The sequence below is a fragment of the Entelurus aequoreus genome, linkage group LG06 (genome assembly GCF_033978785.1).
Source record: "Entelurus aequoreus isolate RoL-2023_Sb linkage group LG06, RoL_Eaeq_v1.1, whole genome shotgun sequence".
Classification (NCBI taxonomy): domain Eukaryota; kingdom Metazoa; phylum Chordata; class Actinopteri; order Syngnathiformes; family Syngnathidae; genus Entelurus; species Entelurus aequoreus.
In genome coordinates, this window is record NC_084736.1 from 15,358,918 (window position 1) to 15,374,866 (window position 15,949).

General features: G+C 39.6%; 1 protein-coding gene across 1 annotated transcript in view; it reads left to right on the forward strand.

Annotated features, from left to right (window-relative positions):
• Positions 1–1,089: 1,089 nt before the first annotated feature.
• Positions 1,090–15,949, forward strand: part of gjc1 (gap junction protein gamma 1) — a 127,114-nt gene continuing 112,254 nt past the window's right edge. Inside the window, exon 1 of the mRNA XM_062050062.1 lies at positions 1,090–1,225. The gene's annotated coding sequence lies outside the window, so the exon portion shown is untranslated. The remainder of the gene's footprint in view (positions 1,226–15,949) is intronic.

Genomic DNA, 15,949 nt, shown 5'->3' on the forward strand with positions numbered 1-15,949 from the left:
GATGCTTTTAAAAAAGGCTTAAAAACCCTTCTTTTTAAAAAAGCCTTCTTTTTAGATATACCTGTATGCATACTAGTTCTAGCTATTAGGCTGTTCTAGTTTTTATTTTATTTTTATTTTTATTATCTTTTTATTTTGTTTAATACACTGTAGCACTTTGAGGTTGTTTGCTCAATTTAAAGAGCTTTTTACAAATAAAATCTATTATTATTATTATTATTTAAGAGGGAAACATCAAACAACACGAAGGACATTAAAGACATTAAAAGAGCAGAGCTGATGCAACCGGCCATTATACAGCTACAAAAAAAAACAAAAAAAACCTATACACTGTGGTTGCCTCTGCGGTGTTCCACGCCGTCACTAATCACTATTAATAAAAAAATAAAAGATTACAAATTATAATCTTTCGACAGCACTAATAATAACAAATAAATATTTTATTTATAAATGATACAGAACACTAAATAGAATGAAATGTAGTATTTTTTTATAATTAGTAGTCAAAATATAAAAAAAATAAAATTAATATAGTTCTCTTCTATCAAGCAGATGCTGACCCATCGGGAGCGCGCACGGTCACCGACGCGCACGCGCCTGCTCGCTGCGGAGACGCGCCTGCTCGAGCACCGAACTGTCACTCAAGCGGAGCCCCGGTTCGACAACGGTCGCGAAAGGGAGGAGATCCAGATACCGGGAAAAAAAAAAGAACCGAGGAGGCGAGGAGGACCTCCACCCCCACCCGAGTTATGCGCCCTGCTCCCCGGTGAGCAACAGATCGGCGACTCGGCGGCGCTCCCACACCGGAGGAGGGATGAGCCGTGGCGGGGGAGACGATACCGGAACCAGGCGGCACGTGTGAGCCCGTTCTCGGTGGCGCTCGCGTTGATGACGCGGAAGGACGAGACGGTTCGGTCCGAGCCAAAATGACCCCACCGATACCATCCTCTTCATCATCCTCACCATCCTCATCCGGTACCACGGAGGGGGCCCGGTTCTGGCAGCGCTTTTACGCGGCAGACCCCGTAGTGACCACCGCTATGGACACGAGGAGAGTGGCGTGGAGAGCCATGCAATAACACGCACACACCCACCCGAGACATAACCGGAACAAGTCCCGCGGATCTTCCAAGTTTGGACCGGGCGAAGTCCGAACCTCCTCCTGCTCTTCGTCTTCCTCCTCCTCGGCTTCTCGAACCCAGCATCTTCACAGGCTCGCACAGCGGTAAGAAAAAAACACAACCTTTTTCCATAAAAAAAAAAAAAAACTGTTTCGACGCGACCCGAAAAAAGTCAATTTTGGTGCCGAACCCGTGACCCCGGGCCGGGGTGTCGTGCACGCACCGCGCGGCACCGCGGCGCGCAAATGCCCCGCGTCCCCAGGGGGGCGAGGGTCAAAGTTGCCATTAATGTTATGAGGTTTTGTTGTCATATACATGACGCTCGTGCTCGTGCTCGTGCTCGGTTAATTAGGGCTGAGTGAGCTTCGTGCACGCGCTTCTTAATTGGTGTCCACGCGAAGGGTCATCTCGGTTTTTAAAAGTTATTTTCCGTGTTGCAACATGATGAATTATTACACGGAAAATTGTAGTGGTTACCAAAGGCGCCGATCTACATTTCTGCCATTGGGTGCTCGGTGTGCGTGTATTTGTGTTGTCCTGATACCAATATTTTGGTACCGGTACCAGTACCAAAATTATTTCGGTACTTTTCTGTACTTTTCTAAATAAAGGGGACCACAAAAAATGTCATTATCGGCTTTATTTTAACAAAAAAGTCTTACAGTACATTAAACTGTATTTATACTATTCACATGTGAATAATGCCGTATAATAGACTGTATTTATATTATTCACATGTGAATAATGCTGTATAATAGACTGCATTTATATTATTCACATGTGAATAATGCTGTATAATGGACTGTATTTATATTATTCACATGTGAATAATGCTGTATAATAGACTGCATTTATATTATTCACATGTGAATAATGCTGTATAACAGACTGTATTTATACTATTCACATGTGAATAATGCTGAAAATAGACTGTATTTCTATTATTCACATGTGAATAATGCTGTATAATAGACTGTATTTCTATTATTCACATGTGAATAATGCTGAAAATAGACTGTATTTATATTATTCACATGTGAATAATGCTGTATAATAGACTGTATTTCTATTATTGACATGTGAATAATAATTTATAATAGACTTATTTATATTATTCACATGTGAATAATGCTGTATAATAGACTGTATTCATATTATTCACATGTGAATGATGCTGTATAATAGACTGTATTTATATTATTCACATGTGAATAATGCTGTATAATAGACTGTATCTATATTATTCACATGTGAATAATGCTGTATAATAGACTGTATTGATATTATTCACATGTGAATAATGCTGTATAATAGACTGCATTTATATTATTCACATGTGAATAATGCTGTATAATAGACTGTATTCATATTATTCACATGTGAATAATGCTGTATAATAGACTGTATCTATATTATTCACATGTGAATAATGCTGTATAATAGACTGTATTGATATTATTCACATGTGAATAATGCTGTATAATAGACTGCATTTATATTATTCACATGTGAATAATGCTGTATAATAGACTGCATTTATTTTATTCACATGTGAATAATGCTGTATAATAGACTGTATTTATAGTATTCACATGTGAATAATGCTGTATAATAGACTGTATCTATATTATTCACATGTGAATGATGCTGTATAATAGACTGTATTGATATTATTCACATGTGAATAATGCTGTATAATAGACTGTATTTGTATTGTTCACATTTGAATAATGCTGTATAGTAGACTGTATTTATATTATTCACATGTGAATAATGCTGTATAAAAGACTGTATTTATATTATTCACATGAGAATAATGCTGTATAATAGACTGTATTTATATTATTCACATGTGAATAATGCTGTATAATAGACTGTATTTATATTATTCACATGTGAATAATGCTGTATAATAGACTGTATTTATATTATTCACATGAGAATAATGCTGTATAATAGACTGTATTTATATTATTCACATGTGAATAATGCTGTATAATAGACTGTATTTATATTATTCACATGTGAATAATGCTGTATAATAGGCTGTATTTATATTATTCACATGTAAAAAAAATACTTAAGTGTTTATTGTGAGCGAACTGTGGTGCTGCATTTCCCCCAGGGATCATTAAAGTATTTTCTATTCTATTCTATTCTAACATATGTTTCTTATTGCAATTTAGTCCTTAAATAAAATAGTGAACATACACGACAACTTGTCTTTTAGTAGTAAGTAAACAAACAAAGGCTCCTAATTTAGTCTGCTGACATATGCAGTAACATATTGTCATTTTCCATTCTATTTGTCAACATTATTAAAGGACAAGTGGTAGAAAATGAATTATTAATCTACTAGTTCATTTACTGTTAATATCTGCTTATTTTCTCTTTTAACATGTTCTATCTACACTTCTAAAAAGTAATAACCACTTATTCTTCTGTTGTTTGATACTTTACATTAGTTTTGGATGATACCACACATTTGGGTATCAATCCGATACCAAGTAGTTACAGGATCATACATTGGTCATATTCAAAGTCCTCATGTGTCCAGGGACATATTTCCTAAGTTTATAAACATAATATACATTTGAAAAAAACAAATATTCAGTCTAAGCCTGGGCCCCTGTAGAGGGAGGGGGTCCAGACTGAGGCCAAGGAAACAAAAACCTCATAGCCATAGCACACATAAACATGTGTGTATGAGGGAAACATCAAAGGACATTAAAGACATTAAAAGAGCATAGCTGATGCAACCAGCCATTTCTACATACAGCTACAACATTTTTTTAAAATTTAAAATAAAAAAACATACACTGTGGTGGCCTCTGCGGTGTTCCACGACATCGTCTGCTGGGAGGGGGGGAAGCATGGCCAGAGACAGGAGCAGACCCAACAAGGCAAGGGTGGGCACTTTGATACATTTTGTATATTGATATAAATTCCACGTACATCATACATGCTCAGCTATTTAAAAATAAAAAAATCCAGTTATCTTGTTTTCTAAACAAATATTTGCTAGAGTATCGTATTTTCAGGACCATAGGGCGCACCGGGTTATAAGGCGCACTGACGATGAATGGTCTATTTTAGATATTTTTTTCATATATAAGGCGGTGCGGATTACAGGGCGCATTAAAGGAGTCCTGTTATTATAATTTTTTTTCTAAATGTAAAACACTTCTTTGTGGTCTACATAACATGTGATGGTGGTTCTTTGGTCAAAATGTTGCATAGATTATGTTTTACAGATCAAGCCGCTTTCTGACAGTCGCTTCCGGATGCGCCGTTTTGTGGGCGGTCTTATTTACGTGGCTCACTCCAACAAGTCAATAACATCAACAGAGCGCACCTTTGTGCATTCACGCACAGCATGAAACTTTTGGTGGACAAAATGAGACCAAGAAGGAGTGGAAGATTTTACATGTAAACAAACTGTCGCGTCACAGTCCACACTATGGTGAGTTCAAGAACCGCCGAAATCAGTGGGACAAAACGATGTTCACCAAATACTCTCACCAGTGAAGCATGCGCACAAACATATTAAACAGTGGGCTTTTGAACAATTGGGAAGGTTTGTGTCATGTTTGTCCTCAAACAAAAAACATACCGTATTTTTCGGAGTATAAGTCGCACCGGAGTATAAGTCGCACCTGCCGAAAATACATAATAAAGAAGGGAAAAAACATATATAAGTCGCACTGGAGTATAAGTCACATTTTTTGGGGAAATGTATTTGATAAAACCCAACACCAAGAATAGACATTTGAAAGGCAATTTAAAATAAATAAAGAATAGTGAACAACAGGCTGAATAAGTGTACGTTATATGAGGCATAAATAACCAACTGAGAACGTGCCTGGTATGTTAACGTAACATATTATGGTAAGAGTCATTCAAATAACTATAACATATAGAACATGCTATACGTTTACCAAACAATCTGTCACTCCTAATCGCTAAATCCCATGAAATCTTATACGTCTAGTCTCTTACGTGAATGAGCTAGATAATATTATTTGATATTTTACGGTAATGTGTTAATCATTTCACGCATAAGTCGCTCCTGAGTATAAGTCGCACCCCCGGCCAAACTATGAAAAAAACTGCGACTTATAGTCCGAAAAATACGGTACTAAAACCAAAAAAATATTTCCCCCCCATCTTTTTCCATTTTCAATCCATTTTTAAGGGCCACTACGGCGGCACTTAAAGAGCTGCGGGTTGCTGACCCCCTATTTAGGCGTTAGAATTAGAGATGTCCGATAATGGCATTTTTGCCGATATTCCGATATTGTCCAACTCTTAATTACCGATTCCGATATCAACCGATATATACAGTCGTGGAATTAACACATTATTATGCCTAATTTTGTTGTGATGCCCCGCTGGATGCATTAAACAATGTAACAAGGTTTTCCAAAATAAATCAACTCAAGTTATGGAAAAAAATGCCAACATGGCACTGCCATATTTATTATTGAAGTCACAAAGTGCATTATTTTTTTTAACAAGCCTCAAAACAGCAGCTTGGAATTTGGGACATGCTCTCCCTGAGAGAGCATGAGGAGGTTGAGTTGGGCAGGGCTGGGGGGGGGGGGCGGGGTTTAGGTTAGGGCATACTTGCCAACCCTCCCGTTTTTACCGGGAGACTCCCGGTATTCAGCGCCTCTCCCGATATCTTCCCGGCAGCAATTTTCTCCCGACAAACTCCCGGTATTCAGCCGGAGCTGGAGGCCACGCCCCCACCAGCTCAATGCGGACCTGAGTGGGGACAGCCTGTTCTCACGTCCGCTCTCCCACAATATAAACAGCTTGCCTGCCCAATGACGTCATAACTGTAGAATGATCGAGGGCGAGTTCTTGGTTTCTTATGTGGGTTTATAGTTAGGCAGTTTCATTAACATCCTCCCAGCGCGGTAACAACACACAACAACAGCAGTCACGTTTAGTCTACCGTAAAGCAGTTCGTCTGCCGTAAACAGAAATGTTGTGACACTCTTAAACAGGACAATACTGCCATCTACTGGATAGCCTCCAGAACACTGAAATTCAAGTATTTATTTTATTTATATGTATAATAAAATAAATATATATATATAGCTAGAATTCACTGAAAGTCAAGTATTTCATATATATATATATATATATATATATATATATATATATATATATATATATATATATATATATGAAATACTTGAGTTGGTGAATTCTAGCTTATATTCCCCTCTTAACCACGCCCCAACCACGCCCCCCAACCACCCCCGACCACGCCCCCCGCCCCCCACCTCCCAGTATCGGAGGTCTCAAGGTTGGCAAGTATGGGTTAGGGGGTAGCGGGGGTGTATATTGCAGCGTCCCAGAAGAGTTAGTGCTGCAAGGGGTTCTGGGTATTTGTTCTGTTGTGTTTATGTTGTGTTACGGTGCGGATGTTCTCCCGAAATGTGTTTGTCATTCTTGTTTGGTGTGGGTTCACAGTATGGCGCATATTTGTAACAGTGTTAAAGTTGTTTATACGGCCACCCTCAGTGTGACCTGTATGGCTGTTGACCAAGTATGCCTTGCATTCACTTGTGTGTGTGAAAAGCCGTGGATATTATGTGTTTATTGGCGCTCTGTACTTCTCCCTACGTCCGTGTACCACAAGTCATAAATTTAACTTTATGAAACCGATACCGATAATTTCCGATATTGCGTTTTAAAGCATTTATCGGTCAATAACATCGGTAGTCTGATATTATCGGACATCCCTAGTTAGAATGCATACAAAAAGACAAAAAAACCTGTGTGTTCTTGTCTCACATAAGGATTGTGAATGACAGACAAAATAAAATAAAAAAGTGCAGTTCTTCTTTAAGTGCTTTATTGCTTTTGTGGGCCATATTAAAAGGACGTGGCGGTCCAGGCCTGGCCGCCGGGCCTTGAGTTTGACACCTGTGTCAAGGAGAGCTAAATATTTGAAAAGGCTGAACGTCGTCACAGCTGTGGTGTTGGTGTACCTAATAATATGGCCAGTGGTTGTGTTACTGTCATATATTTTCCATAAGCAGCACCCCCACCCCCTCCCCCCGCCCCGCCCCACTTCATCCCATCACTATCATTCAGCGCAGTTAACCAGGGGGAGCGACCCACACCTGGCATCCTTCAGTGTGATGAAAAGCGCCGTTCGCCTCCACAGGAAGCCGCCGTGATGACTTTCCTCCCCGCCGCCGCGGAAAAGGAGCGTTTACTGCGGCGGGATTCTCAAAGAAAAGTGTGATGGATGTTGCCACGGCGACCAAATAGCGAGACCTTCACACCGGGGGAGGTCTTTACAACACACGGATGGGGACGCCTTTGTGGCGTGCGTACCTCCATTCGCCGCCAACGTCCGCTCATCTTCACAGCCTCCACGCACATTTATTATATTAACCGTTTCTGCACAGTGGTCCATCTGGCGCCACGTGACCCCGCCCACCTTGATTACCCCCCCACCTCCTGCAGTAGCAATGGAGGAGAGAGCTGGGGTGGGGGGTTGCAGTTGACCCCTGCGTTGGCACTTGAAGACAGATGAGGCGCAGATTGTGTAAGGCAGCCATGAAACGCACTATCAGGGCTCCTGGGTGACCTTTCACCCAAATCACAGCCTTTGCGCGTTCCCCTGTAATTCACTCCCTGTGATTTATCATCACCATGACAACCAAGGACAAAAACTGCCAATTGATTGCGTTTTTACGTTAAATACGAGACGGCGCGGCCAGCGAACCCCCACATATGCTATACCGTCAGAAAGGTCTCACTCGCGCCTGTGGCAGTACTTTAAGTTGGCAACATTTTGTGTTACCATGGTGACGGTCAGAATAATTGTATCTAAGTTATCACAAAACTTTGTGTTTCAATGAGTTCCCGGCGATCTTACCAATCAAAAGGCTTGTGAAACTCCACTGTGTAGGATGGGAAGCGACATGAAGGTGTCGGTTTCTTTGATGTATTGTAATGCACAGGAAGATTTTGTCTTGACCCGAGATCTATAAAGTGGAGAGGAAGCAGGACCTGACCCCCCTCCAGGCACCTTTTCTTTGAACTGTTTTGTGACCAAAGGCAGCGGCTGTTTACTACCCCCGTCCCTTTAGAAACAGTATTTTCAGTATTACAGTTTCCATGTAATCAGGGAAAGTCCAAATAAAAGAGGAGGCATACACGGCCTACTCAGTGGCCTAGTGGGTAGAATGTCCGTCCTGAGATCGGTAGGTCGTGAGTTCAAACCCCGACCGAGTCATACCAAAGATTATAAAAATGGGACCCATTACCTACCTCCCTGTTTGGCACTCAGCATCAAGGGTTGGAATTGGGGGTTAAATCACCAAAAATGATTCCCGGGCGTGGCACCGCTGCTGCCCACTGCTCCCCTCACCTCCCATGGTGTGAACAAGGGGATGGGTCAAATGCAGAGGACGAATTTCACCACACCTAGTGTGTGTGTGACAATCATTGGTACTTTAACTTTAACTTACAATCTTTCGTCAGAGCGGGGTGGGACACTGTACAGGTCTACGCGTTTCTCCTCATTGAGCCAAATTTATTTCTGTCTCTGTTTAATTCCTTGCTTCTTTGTCTGTTTAATAGATGTCATCAGTGTTTGAACCTGACAGTGATGCTATTAATGAATTTAAAAAAAAAAATGAGCCAATTGAATGGGTACATACCCTTTTAATGGACGATTGCTCTGAGACGAACATCAAAAAGACAAGATTATCTCCTCTTGTAGCTCAGCCATACTTTGGGATCTTAGCCGAGGTTGTCGTTGTGGCTTGTGCAGCCCTTTGAGACACTTGTGATTCAGGGCAATATAAATAAAGTTTGATTGATTGATTGAAAAACAGATGGGGAAAAAAAACACATTAAAAAGTGGAATAAAAGAGCGAACAGGTGAAATGTAACTAGAAAAAGTTATAACACAAAGCTGCCATGCAGACTGTTTTTTTGTTGTTTTTTTAACTGTCTTTGCTCAAATGATGATAATGAATTAAAATCAATGTTACGAATTTTTGACCTATTCAAGGCTTCAATTACTTCACATTAAATATTCTACTTTGAATTTTTTTGGGGGGAAATATTGCATATTTTGTGTTTTTTTTCGACAAAAAGGGCATAAAACAAACATACAAAAATAACATAAAAAAATAATAAAAACGTATAATCCTCGGATAGATCTGAAGTTGAGCTAGAGCAGGCCTAGGCAATTATTTTGACTCGAGGGGCCAAATTTAGAGAAAAAAATGTGCCTGGGGGCCGGTATATGTATTTTCGGGAACACTTAATACAAAATCTCCCAATAATGTCTGATTGAATGCTAAAAACGTTATGACAGACCGCCTTAAAAAACGGAATGGAATTTTAATTTTTTTTTTTACAGAATGAGACACCCAGAATGTACATGAAAATAAAGAATGTGGGATTTACAATATTAACTATGGAGGATAAAACACTGAATACTGACAACATATGAACGTCACACCCCCTATCCATCGACATATTTTACAATCAAGCAAAACGCAACAAAAATGCAACAAACACAGCGAAATATGAACGCGAAGGCTAAAAAAAACAACTCACCTACAATCTGATATATGTGATATATCACTAAGCTTTAGAACTTTGTTGTAAAAATCTCCTTCCGCGTCGCTCTGGAAACACTCTGTGGAAACGCTCCCCACCCACACTGCTTGGTGCCTCGTCTGAGCTGCTGTGACTTAGATTACCATAGTAACTAATTAGATTACCATAGTAACTAATTAGATTACCATAGTAACTGGTACATCATGCAAAAGCGCAGATTCCAACCGTTGAAATACTTTGTATATTTCACGACTTAGGGTCATTTGAAAACATCACTGCACATCATCATAGAAGCTACACTTTCCATCTTAAAGATTTAAAAAAATATATTTGGGAATGTCCGGCGGGCCAGATTGAAAAGATTAACAGGCAGCATGCGGCCCCCGGGCCTTAATTTACCCTTATAGTGACTGTTTGCAACATTTACCCAGATACCTAGAAGGCGCTACCTTTCCAATGTATTTTACACAGTATATCCCGCCCTATTACGGTTTTTCGTACGAAATGACGCCATTACGTACGTACGTAACACATGCACGCGCATTAGCTTTAGGTGTTGTTAGCTAATAATAGCAATTTGGATAGCTAGTGTTAGCTGTCATTGAATGTATATTCTATCATAACAACAACATGACTACAAATTGTTTGTTTGCAAACAGCACCTTTAGGCGTTGAAAGTAAAAAAAAAAAAGATATATATGCATGTATATACAGTATATGTATGTATGTATATATGTATGTATTTCTTTGGTGTTTTCCTGTAGCAGTTTCATGTCTTCCTTTGAGCCATATTTCCCGCATGTACTTTGTTTTTATCCTTCTTCGTGGGGACATTGTCATGTCATATTCGGCTGTACATTGTGGACGCCGTCTTTGCTCCACAGTAAGTCTTTGCTGTCGTCCAGCATTCTGTTTTTGTTTACTTTGTAGCCAGTTCTGTTTTAGTTTCGTTCTGCATAGCCTTCCCTAAGCTTCAATGCCTTTTCTTAGGGGCACTCACCTTTTGTTTATTTTTGGTTGAAGCATTAAATACATTTTTACCTGCACCCTGCCTCCCGCTGTTTCCGACATCTACAAAGCAATTAGCTACCGGCTGCCACCTACTGATATGGAAGAGTATTACACGGTTACTCTGCCGAGCTCCAGACAACACCGACACTCAACAACAACACATCATTTGCAGACTATAATTACTGGTTTGCAAAAAATATTTTTACCCCAAATAGGTGAAATTAGATCATCTCCCACGGCACACCAGACTGTATCTCACGGTGTGCCGCGGCACAGTGGTTGAAAAACACTGGTTTAGACCTTAGTTATGAAATATTGCGGTATTTTAAGAGCATCCATCCAGGCTTTATGATACTTTGCTTTTAATAACCTGTGTGACCATTACACCAGGATCAATATCACCGTCTACTGTAAGAATGTATTTACAGTCTAATAACACTCTGGGGAAGGCTGCTGGTGGGGGTGGGGGGCAATTAATGAGGCTCCATCAAGCTGGAGGCCCATTAGATGTTCTTGTAACCTTTTAAAGTGCATCACGCATGGCAGAGGAAGAAAAGGCTGCCGGGACTTATTGCTTTATAGTAAAATAGCCACAACGATGTTATATTTAACGATTAATTTGCTCATTAATGGTCGTTTTTAATTGTCTTTGTTCACCAGATTTTCACAAGGGTCAAATGAATGCTTTTATAGTAGGGGAAAATAAGTAATAAGTATTTGACTGGGCAGAGAGACAGACTTTCATGTTTTTTTGGTAAATTTCATTTGTCAGTTACAAAAAATATAATTACAAACGTCCACTGCAGAGGACACTGGCTCTCAAGAGGATATAGCTCACACATAACGAGTTGCATCTTGAGGCCCAGTGGTTCTATACTATACAAAACCCAAAACCAGTGAAGTTGGCATATTGTGTAAATCGTAAATAATAATAGTCTTGCTGAAATAAGCAGGGGCGTCCATTAAAAAGACGTTGCTTGGATGGCAACATATGTTGCTCCAAAACCTGTATGCACCGTTCAACATTAATAGTGCCTTCACAGATGTGTAAGTTACCCACACCATCACAGATTCTGACTTTTGAACTTTGCGCCTATAACAGTCCGGATGGTTCTTTTCCTCTTTGGTCCGGAGGACACGACGTACACAATTTCCAAAAACAATTTGAAATGTGGACTCGTCAGACCACAGAGCACTTTTCCACTTTGCATCAGTCCATCTTAGATGACCTCGGGCCCAGCGAAGCCGGTGGCGTTTCTGGGTGTTGTTGATAAATGACTTTGGCTTTGCATAGTAGAGTTTTAACTTGCACTTACAGATGTAGAGACAAACTGTAGTTACAGACAGTGGTTTTCTGAAGTGTTCCTGAGCCCATGTGGTGATATCCTTTACACACTGATGTCGCTTTTTGATTCAGTACCGCCTGAGGGATCGAAGTTCACAAGCATTACCGCTTACGTGCAGTGATTTATCCAGATTCTCTGAACCTTTTGAGGATATTACGGACTGTAGGTGGTGAAATCCCTAAATTCCTTGCAATAGCTCGTTGAGAATTGTTGTTCTTAAACTGTTTGACAATTTGCTCACGCATTTGTTGACAAAGTGGTGACCCTCGCCCCATCCTTGTTTGTGAATGACTGAGCATTTCATGGAAGCTGCTTTTTATACCCAATCATGGCACCCACCTGTTCCCAATTAGCCTGTTCCCCTGTGGGATGTTCCAAATAAGTGTTTGATGAGCATTCCTCAACTTCCTCAGTCTTTTTTGCCACTTGTGCCAGCTTTTTTGAAACCTGTTGCAGGCATTAAATTCCAAATGAGCTAAAGTTTGCAAAAAATAACAAAGTGTACCAGTTTGAACATTAAATATCTTGTCTTTGCAGTCTATTCAATTGAATATAGGTTGAAAAGGATTTGCAAATCATTGTATTCTGTTTTTTTTTTTTAAACGATTTACACAACGTGCCAACTTCACTGGTTTTGGGTTTTGTACTTGTTAAATACAACCTTTGCCTTGTTTTAATGAATACTTAGGCCTACTACGCCACTATATTTTAATGTTGGTCATCATTGTATGGTGGTAGCCAAGTGTTTTCTGGGGTGGTACTTGGTGAAAGAAATTTTGAGAACCACTGATAATAGCCTGTATGCCAGGGGTGTCCAAAGTGTGGCCCTGGGGCCCATATGAGGCCCGCAGCTCGAGTTTTGTTGGCCCGCAGCATACTGTTAAAATAAAACAAATAGACAATATAGTGAGAAAAAGCTCAGGGGTGTAATGAAATTATTTTGATATCAGATATCGATCCAATACAAGCTCTATATAACAAGTATCGGGTTAGCGTATCCTAGACATGCGTATTAATAAGTGACCTTCATAGAACAATTTTGCAGTCTAAAACAGTGGTCCCCAACCTTTTTGTAGCTGCGGACCGGTCAACGCTTGAAAATTTGTCCCACGGACCGGTGGGGGATAGGGGGGGGGGTGTATTTCAAAATTTTTTTTTTTTTTTTTTACATAAATAAATACAATCATGTGTGCTTACGGACTGTATCCCTGCAGACTGTATTGATCTATATCGATATATAATGTATATATTGTGTTTTTTATGTTGATTTCATTAAAAAAATAAAAATAAAAAAAAATAAAATTTTTTTTTTTAATTTCTTGTGCGGCCCGGTACCAATCGGTCCGGCCGCGGCCCGGTGGTTGGGGACCACTGGTCTAAAACACAGCATTTGTAAAGAAAAACAAATATCAAATGTTATTAAATACAGACACAAAGTCTCCAAGTCAGTGGCGCATTCAAATTGTATCTAGTAACAAACGTGTCCGCATCACTCCACTTACTACGTCATGACCTTAAGTTAAAGTTAAGTTAAAGTTAAAGTACCAATGATTGTCACACACACACTAGGTGTGGTGAAATTTGTCCTCTGCATTTGACCCATACCCTTGTTCCACCCCCTGGGAGGTGAGGGGAGCAGTGAGCAGCAGCGGGGGCCGCGCCCAGGAATAATTTTTGGTGATTTAACCCCCAATTCCAACATTTGATGCTGAGTGCCAAGCAGGGAGGTAATGGGTCCCATTTTTATAGTCTTTGGTATGACTCGGCCGGGGTTTGAACTCACAACCTACCGATCTCAGGGCAGACACTCTAACCACTAGGCCACTTAATGAATTATTGTGATATTTAGGTATTGCAGAATTTTTTCAAACCACTCTACTTCAACTTAAAGAAAGCATAGATCCACTGTGGACTGGACTTTCACAATATTATGTCAGACCCACTCAACATCCATTGCTTTCGGTCTCCCCTAGAGGGGGGGGTTACCCACATATGCGGTCCTCTCCAAGGTTTCTCATAGTCATTCACATCGACGTCCCACTGGGGTGAGTTTTTCCTTGCCCGTATGTGGGCTCTGAACCGAGGATGTCGTTGTGGCTTGTGCAGCCCTTTGAGACACTTGTGATTTAGGGCTATATAAATAAACATTGATTGATTGATTGATTGAACTTCAATCATCAATCAAACTATTTATTTAGCACTTTTTGTGCACAAGCAAGTTGCAACATAAAGGGCTTTATAGAATAATAATAAAAATTATAGTAAAATAAAAATAAAACACACACAGCACTAGTAACAAAACAAAACATGGTTTAAGCCAGGAAAACAATTTAAAAATAAAATAAAATAAAAAAATAACACATTGTTTAAAATATATGTCGATATATGTACAAAGATAAATATAAAATTAAAATAATAAATGAATGAAAAGATAAAATAGTGAGAATAATAATAGAAATACAGCCATTCCTCGTTTATTGCTGTTAATTGGTTCCGGACCTGACGGTAATGAATTGTTTTCCGCAAAGTAGTAATCATTAGTTATGAATCAAATATTTTCTAGAGCAGGGGTGTCAAAGTCAATGAATTATCTATGGATGATGTTTGATTGTCAAGTCAAGTCAAGTCAACTTTATTTATGTAGCACATTTTCAAGAACTTTTTAGATTGAACCAAAGTGCTTTACAGGTTAAAAAAGCATGGAGCAAACAAAAAACAAAAAAAAACTAAGCAAAACAAAAAAACAAACAAAGAACATAAACAATGAGTGTGCTAAACAAGATAGTGCAAATGCAATACGGTAAAAGGGGTCGAATAAAAAGTTTAAAAAATTTGCAGAATAAAAAATAATAATAATAAAAGTGCGACAAATTGAAAAATACAACTAAAGCGAAGGGGTGGGAGGGGGGGCGGGGGGACTAGAAATGGTGGCCTAGTGGGCGGACTCAGCTCGGGTCAAAGGCCAGCGAGAAGAGGTAGGTCTTAAGGAGGGTTTTGAAGACCCCCAAGCTCCGGGCTGACCTAATGTGGAGGGGAAGGCTGTTCCAGAGTTTAGGGGCGGCAACGGAAAAGGCTCTGTCCCCTCTGGTCTTTAGCCTGGATCTGGGCTGGACTGATTAGTATTAGAACCGGCCCGCAGGCCACAGCCGCCTGCTGCTGTTTTTGCACGCACCAATACTTCATCAGTGTTGGTGCTAGGAATTTTCAAAATGGGCATGAAGTCATAAAAATGGGGTCCCACTTTTTTGTAACCGTTTTGAAAACAAATGATGGATGTACGCATTATCCTGTTTTATCTCACATTCTGTATTGTGTTTTGGAAGAAGGTTGTCATAATTGTTACTTAATTCATTAAAAAAATAATACAAAAGAAAACACATTTTTATGCATATGTAAATGTATTCAATTATAAACATTCATTCACTTTCTTCTTTCCTTCATGGATCTAAACTTTTTTCTATATTTTCTAAAAATTTTTGTAATATTTTCAGAATGTGTCAGTTCTATTTTAGTTTTAATGCCATGATTTTAATAGCCCGGCCCGCGTGTGCACAGATTTTCCTCCATGCGGCCCCTGAGCTAAAATGAGTTTGACACCCCTGCTTTAGAGCATTAAAACCTAATTATGACCTCCTATTTATATTTTTAACATTACGACGTGAAATACCATTCAAAAGTCACCTTTACATTTGTTTAATCCAACATAGTAATGCTGCCTGAGGCTGAGCCAATCAGTGGCCACAACACTGGACAGCCTGCTCTGATTGGTTCAGTCCCCTCTAGTAGCCAATACTACTGTAGTATTGATATTTTTACTCTCTTTAGCTACTTTTGCCACTTCATGCTTAAATTAGGACCAACAAATTG